The sequence below is a fragment of the Triticum dicoccoides genome, chromosome 6A (assembly GCF_002162155.2).
Source record: "Triticum dicoccoides isolate Atlit2015 ecotype Zavitan chromosome 6A, WEW_v2.0, whole genome shotgun sequence".
In the NCBI taxonomy this organism is placed as follows: Eukaryota; Viridiplantae; Streptophyta; class Magnoliopsida; order Poales; family Poaceae; genus Triticum; species Triticum dicoccoides.
Genome location: NC_041390.1, coordinates 11,687,387 through 11,695,134, shown reverse-complemented (window position 1 = coordinate 11,695,134; position 7,748 = coordinate 11,687,387). Strand labels below are relative to the sequence as shown.

Here is a 7,748-nt window from a genome sequence, read left to right as displayed (position 1 = left end):
ATTTTTACACGCTTGTGTACATACATGGCCCTTGAAGATGCCTTAGATCTACCATTGAATTTGCCGACAGAGATGGGTTACCATCTAGTGTTTGATTTTAAGTATTGATTTTTAACTAACAGGCAGTATTTGCCGACAGAGATGGGTCACCATCTAGTGTTTGATTGCAATCAATAGGAGATAGCAGCATAGTATGCACTGACGATAATGATATCGCCATCAATGACTCCATCAACTTCTGGACGTACTAGAGACCACCGATCACATGCATGTCCCCAAATGGTACCTTGCTTCTTGTGAAATGTGATCCTTACGCTTTACATAACTGCTGCTCAGGAACGGCCAGGAGAGGAGCACAAGGAGCTAGCTAGAATGGCCGGTGAGGAGGAGGTGCAGGTGGTAGAGTCTTGCTTTGTGATGCCGGCCGCTGCCACACCGGGAAGAGCGCTGTGGTTGTCAATGCTCGACCTCATTCTAGCCAACAAAGGCCACACCCCACTTATCCATTTCTACCGTCGACGTGGTGGTTCCGTCGGAACCACCGAGGATGACTTCTTTGATGTGGTCAGGTTGAAGACGGCATTGGGCAAGGCCCTCGTGGCCTTCTACCCCCTGGCCGGCCGTCTCAGACCGGACGCCAAGGGCAAATTGGAGATCGACTGCAACGGCGAGGGTTTACCTTTCCTTGTGGCTCGCTCTCGTCTGACTGTTGATGACTTTAGTGACTTGAAGCCATCACCAAGGCTAAGGAGGTTGTTTGTTCCCCTCGTCGACGACTCAGCAGGCATCTTGTGGGCCATTCAGGTCTGTGTGTTTCTTTCTGAATTAGTTCTTCTTTCTTTCATTTCGTCTTGCTCTCTAGCCACATCAACACTATGCTGGTACACTACATTTGGTTTCTGCCAGTTTTGTATGTGAACTAGTCCCTTCTCTTTCTTTATATAATGAAATGTCGGAGCTGCCAAAAAAATATTTAGTAGCACACTACAATAGTACAAACGTGTACTCCATGTAATGTGTGCCAGTAATCAATATATGTAGGTGACATTCTTGAAGTGTGGCGGGGTGGTCCTAGGGACGGCGACACACCATGGTGCTATGAATGGAACTGCCGCATTCCACTTCTTCCGGACATGGTCAGCTTTCTCTAGGGACCGCGTCCAGGCTGTGGTGAACCTCCCTTACCATGACCGCACCCGCTTATGTGCACGCAACCCACCCATTTTTCACCCTGATGCACTCTCAACTTTGACATGGTCAGCTTTCTCTAGGGACGGCGTCCGGGCTGTGGTGAACCTCCCTTACCATGACCGCACCCGCTTATGTGCACGCAACCCACCCATTTTTCACCCTGATGCACTCTCAACTTTTTTCCCCAAGATAATCCTATCCCAGACTCCAGGGCCTGTTGTCAACGAGGCGTTCACTCTTCAGCAGGACCAAGTTTCCACTCTTGAACATGTTTGCGGTGGCGGAAGCGTGAGCACCTTCAGTGTCGTGAGTGCCCATGTGTGGCAAACTGGCAATGCATGTGTTTAGCGCAGCGTCTACCACCAGACTCCACAACACGCCTGGCGTTTGTGGCCAACATCCGGCGCAGCATGATGCCGCCACTCCCGGATGGCTACTTTGGCAACGCACTAATAAATCTAAGTGTTGCCGACGAAGGCAGCGCATTGCCTTGGGCGAGCTGACCTACATCGCACGCCGAATTAGAGACACCATCAGTCAGGTGAATGATGAGCTAGTGCATTCGGCGGTCGACTACATTTAGCTGGCATTAACAAAGACAGACAACCGCACTGCTTTAGGTAGTCTGCCTGCGACAGATATGCGAATGGTTAGTTGGCTTGGCATGCCGTTCTATGATTTGGATTTTAGTTGGGGAAAGCCATTGGCTACGTTGTGTGCTGAATCAAACCGAGGAGGCTTTGCCACCTGCTGGAGAGCGCGCAGGGGGACGGCAGTCGTGCGCGTCATCATGTGTATAGAGGCTGCAGTTCTCAAGGAGTTCAAGCGTTTGTTCTATACCAAGTTCCTCGCCGCCGCCACTCCCACCTCTCCTCGCCGCCGCCAACCCTAGTCGCGCCCAGCCCTCCTCCACCCCCACCTCTCCTCGCCGCCGCCAGAGGCGGTCTCCGGGCAAGTCCGGGGCGCCGCCAAGGAAGGTGGCGGCGGGGCAAGTTGCTGCTCTGCTTTCGCGGGGGCATTCGGATCTGGGGCGGCGGCCCCTCTGGTGAGGCACCACCGGCTTAGCGGCGGGCGGTGGTGCGGGCGTTTGGTTCCGGCGTTCTTGGCCGCGCGGGCGGCGGAATCTCGGAGGACGAGGGCGACGGCGCCAGATCTGGCGCCCCTCCCCCCTGTACGGCGTGTTCTCCCCCATCCGGCCTGCCCGTGTTCCATGGGACGCTGGCGCTGGTGGTGCTAGTGGTGGGGAATCCAGTCCGGGCGAAAGCCATGGCCGACCATGGTCGGCTGCGTCGACGGCGACGCCTGAGGGCGCCGTGTCCCTCCTTGGAGGCGTCTGACAGGTCTGATCCCCCCACTCCCCCTTCCCCTAGTTCTCCCGGGCGAAAGCTCCAACTTTGTTGGGCGGCGGCGGCGCCATCGGCGTCGTATCCTTCTTGAAGGCGCCGTTTAGGGAGCTTGGTGGTCGGTGGGCGCTGTTGGGGTGCGGGGGGTGGCGGCGGTGGTACCCTCCTCGTCCTAGCTCTTCCTTTCCATCGCCATTGTATCTTTCCGCTCTGCAAGGTGGTGGCGCTGTCTGGCGCCATGGTGGCGTTGACAGTTGACCTGGCAAGCTCTTTGCGTCGGTGCCTGCTCTGGAGATGGTTATGTGGATGACGGCGGAGGTAGCCTCGGTGAGTGCGCCGGACCGGTGTGTGACCCGTTCCCGGTATGTGGCTGGGATGGGGCATCCGGCTTTAGATGTTAGGTTTTGGTGCAATGTCTGTTTGGTATTAGGCTCGGACATTCGGCACCCCTGCATCAAGGGGATAGGAGTAGCGACAGGTGTCGCCAGGACGGTGGTTCCAGGCTTATACTGATGTAATGCTTTGTAAGGTCTTTGAGAATAATTAATAAAATGGCTGCATGCATCGATCAGATGCAGAGGCCGGGGGTGATCCTCCTTTTCTAAAAAAAAAAGTTCAAGGCCATGACGTATTCCAAGTTCTAGCCAGCTCCACAAAAATTGCCTTTCCCTTTGGGCATGCCTATCTTAATTATATGTGTTGAGACATGGTTGTTTTTATCTATGTTTTTGTCCAATAATTTAGTCTTAGTTAATCCAGATCTAGTAATAACCTGTATGTGTATCCGAGACATGGGCAACTTTTTCGACAAAAGGTGAATTTTATTGGCTCAAAATGGAGCATCAAGAAGATACAAACACAATGAGCACACCCGGCCTCTGCATATTTAAGATGCACACAGCCAACATCAACACACGCACACAAAAATACATCAACAAATAGCAAAGTCATACAAGACCAAAGCTATGCGTAGGTGAGAAAAAAAGGACCCTGAAGCGATCAAATCCATAATCGGCAAACTACATCAATAACCATATCCGCACCAACCATCTTATTACACCAAACGAACGATGAGATTCGTCAATAGCAACGCCTTCAAGAAGGGAGCGATGCTCAATAGCCGCCGTCACCGGATCTAACCACCTAAGGTCAGAATCTAGGTTTTCACCCTGAAGAAATAGTCCGAGCATATCCGAGCAATACCTTCAACAAGGTAACGACGTAAAAACATCGCCATTGCTAGGCATGACCAACTCGGGTCACCTAGGCTTTCACCCTGGAGCTCGAGACCGGGTGCCTAGTAGCACCACCATCAAGTCACTCAAGTGTTGTTGCCACCACTTTTCCACGAGCCCAGCAGTTACATGCGATGTGTGACCGCCACCGCTGCACCACCATCCCTCTGCTTCAAGCCATTGTCCATAGTTTGCATCTCACCGTGATGTCAACCACCGGATCTAGAAGTAGAAACCCTCATGAAGATCTTTCGATGGCCAGCGCGATCCACATCGAGGCTGCCGCCGGGCGAGATCTAGGCGTAGCAGCCACACCAACGACGGCTGCCGCATCAAGCACGGAGTCGTACGAGCTGTGAAGGCCAGGGACGGCTGTCACAAGATCCAGCCGGGACAACCCCATTGCCGGCCTGACAGCCATCAACAGTCATGGAATCACCGCTAAGAGTCTTCTCCGTCACCGTCGATGAGAGCGTACATGCTAGTCTCAAGCAAGCACATAGGCACCTTGATTGATTTCTTGACTAGCCACGCGTGCACGTCTGGCCGATTGAAAATCTGACTTTCACTTGCGACCATGGATGGATTCGATCTCTTTGGGTCCCCGTGTCCTCGGGAAGAACAACCACAAGCAGGGACCCCGCCGCCGCCGTCAGCCGCACTAGCTTTGCTGGCGGCGTCCTCCGGCGATGGCGGGATGGAGAGGCAGGCCGGAGGAGAGGTAGGTTGGGCGGGGGACGGCGCCGCCGCCCGTGTCGCCCAGGACGAGCGACGTGGGGGCCAGAGCGTATTTTTCGGATCGGCTGTTTGGGTTACTGCGAGACATGGGCAACTATGTGGTTGCGTTTATTTCATTGCTGCTATTTTTCTTGAGTACCATGCTGATGAGAAGCTGATGTCTATGTGCTTGTAAGGAATCTTACGACGAAAATGATGCTGGTCTGGTATGGGTGGGTGTTGGACAGCTATTATGATGAGTGAGTTTTAATCTTTTCTTCTCCCATTTCTTGAATGGAGTTATCTCTTTATTCTTTGTGGGAACTCGGTTTAGGACATGACATGCAGTCAATATCGCCTCCCCCCACCATGCCTTGGAGAGACCCGATGTGTCTAACATGGCGTTAACCAAATCTGTTAGAGTACGGTTCTTTTTTTCGGCCACCCCATTTGACTGAGGTGAATAGGGAGGCGTCCTCTCATGGATTATACCGTGTTCGCACAAAAAGCATCAAATTCACTGGGAAAATACTCTCCACCACGGTCGGACCTAAGCCTCTTGATTTTCTGATCAAGTTGGTTTTTCACTTCAGCTTTATAGATCTTCAAAAAGTTCAAAGCCTCATCCTTAGTTTTCAGAAGATACACACGGCAGTATCTAGTGGAGTCGTCAATAACGTCATGAAATATTTCTTTTCACCTTTTGTTAAAACACCATTCATTTCACATAGATCTGAATGTATGAGCTCTAGTGGTGCAAGATTTCTCGTTTCCGCAGTTGTGTGAGACTTACGAGGTTGCTTAGCTTGCACACAAACTTGACACTTAGATCCCTTGATGGTGGTGAAACTAGGGATTAAGTTCAACTTCGCTAGTCGCGACATGCAACCAAAGTTAACATGACAAAGACGTGAATGCCACACACTTGATTCACTATTGTTGCAAACATGATTAACAACTTTATTGCAAACGTCTCACAAGGATAAACGAAACAGGCCTCCTGACTCATAGCCTTTACCAACAAAGGTTCCATACTTGGATATAACAAATTTATTCGACTCAAAGACAAGCTTATAGCCATCTCTACACAGAAGAGATCCGCTAACAAGATTTTTATTGACGGAGGGGACATAATGCACGTTCTTCAGCCGCACGATCTTCCCCGAAGTAAACATTAGATCGACCGTGCCAACATCACGAACAGAAGCAGTTGAACCGTTTCCCATTAGCACGGTTGAAGTCCCTGCGGTCCGATAAGACGAAAACATGGAAATATCACCGCATACATGCACATTAGCACCCGTGTCAATCAACCAATCAGGAGAATGACATACTGAAAGAATAATGGGAAATATACCATTCCCAGCATCCTTCATGTTAGTGTCTCCAATGACAACATTAGCGGTCTTGCCGCCATTCCCAGGATGACGCTTGTCATAGCGATTAGGGCAACTAGGAGCCCAATGATCAGGATCCCCACACACATGAAAAACACCTTTCTTCTTGTCATTCTTCTTCTAGAAGTTCGTGTGTTGTACAGCCTTATTCTTCCTATCAAACTTTGCTCTATCATCAAACTTGCCCTTGTTCTTGAACTTGTGAGGCTGGAAGTTCTTCTTCTGTACCAGATTGGCACTAGATCCTTTCTCAATACCTCGAGCACGTATGTCCTTTGCTCTCGCCTTTTCTTCCACATCAAGAGTACCAATGAGATCCGGAACGGAAAACTCCTGGCTCTTATGCTTTAGTAAGGTAGCAAAGTTCCTCCACGAAGGAGGAAGCTTAGTGATGATACTTCCGGCAACAAACTTGTCCGGTAGCATACAACTGAAGCGCTCAAGTTCTCTAGCAAATGACTGTATTTCAAGAGCTTGCTCAACCACGAAGCGCTCTTCGGTCATCCTGTAATCATAGAATTGCTCCATGATGTACAGCTCAGTGCCAGCATCCGAGACCCCAAACTTGGCCTCGAGTGCGTCCCACTTATCTTTTCCATTATCAATTGATGCATAAGCATCAATTATGTTCTCACCAAGAACACTCAAGAGAGTAGCCTTAAGTAGAGTATCCATTTTCTGAAAAGCTTGTTCCTGTTTGGCATCATACTCCCCTTCAGGTTTGCCAAGAGTGGCGTCATAACAACTCATGGTTTGAAACCATAAGACTGCTCTCACGTGCCACCTCTTATAGTGGATACCCTCAAACATAAGAGGTCTCATGGAAGCAGCAAAACCACTTGGTGTAAATTGCCTATAATAAGTTTTTTGGATTGTTGGAAATATGAGCAATTTACCAAATAATTTTGCTAACGAAAATACTAGATAAAGCATGACTAATATAGCAGAGATAAAGCAAGTCATGCAATCTGACGGAGAGAAGGTAAATAGCATATGCATATATGAACTTGAACTAAACACATCTAGAACAGACACTAGATGAAATTGCATATGCGAAGTAGAACATAACATATGTAGGGCAGAAACTAGAGCAAAGAACTGTGACAGGACTTCTAGCAAGAACACGTACGGGACAGCAGCAGCAGAAGCACTGGAGTTGGGGTCGACATCCTCTCCAGCCATGTCGTCGATGAGGTTGTCGACGTCGGGGAAGAAGTCGTCATCGGGGAAGTAGTCATCGGAGTCCGTGATGAAAAAGTCAGTAGTCGCGCGGAGCGCTCCCTAAAAACCTTATCATCCTTCTCTCGTACGACTCGCGGTGCATGCCGCAAGCCCGGATGAGGAGGACAGCAGCAGGTCAGAGATTGGAACCGTTTGCGAGAGGAAGAAGAAGTTCCGGTGCGTCTCTCTGAGAGGAGAGACCTCCCTTTTATAGGCGCAAGAGAAGGAGGCGAGAGACTGCGCCGGGAGCTGAAGGGAACGAGGGAGATCAAACGAACAGGCAGCAGCCGAAGGATGCAGCGTTCTTTCGTATACATCGGCTCGGCTCATCCCGCAACCCGCGTCGAGGCAGGCGTGGCGTGGCGTGGCGTGGCGTGGCGTGGCGAGGCGTGGCGGGCGGCGGAGGAGGAGCGCGCGTGGATGTTCCTCTTGTTCTCATGTTCATACAAGTGGGGAAAGAACCTTTCTTATAAGGAGGTACAACTCTCACTAAACTAGCAATGTGGGACTAAACTTTAGTAGTATCCCTTGCCTTGCACAAATGGACTAAGTGGGGCTCTAGGATTTATTTAGGAATTTCTGAAATAGTTATTGGGCTGTCTCAAAATAGACTAAATTCCAGCAACTCCCACTATGACTAGCCT

At 50.3% G+C, this 7,748-nt stretch overlaps 1 pseudogene; it reads left to right on the top strand.

The window, feature by feature from the left end:
- Window positions 1-372: 372 nt before the first annotated feature.
- LOC119315474 lies at window positions 373-2,083 on the top strand (annotated as a pseudogene).
- Window positions 2,084-7,748: the final 5,665 nt, after the last annotated feature.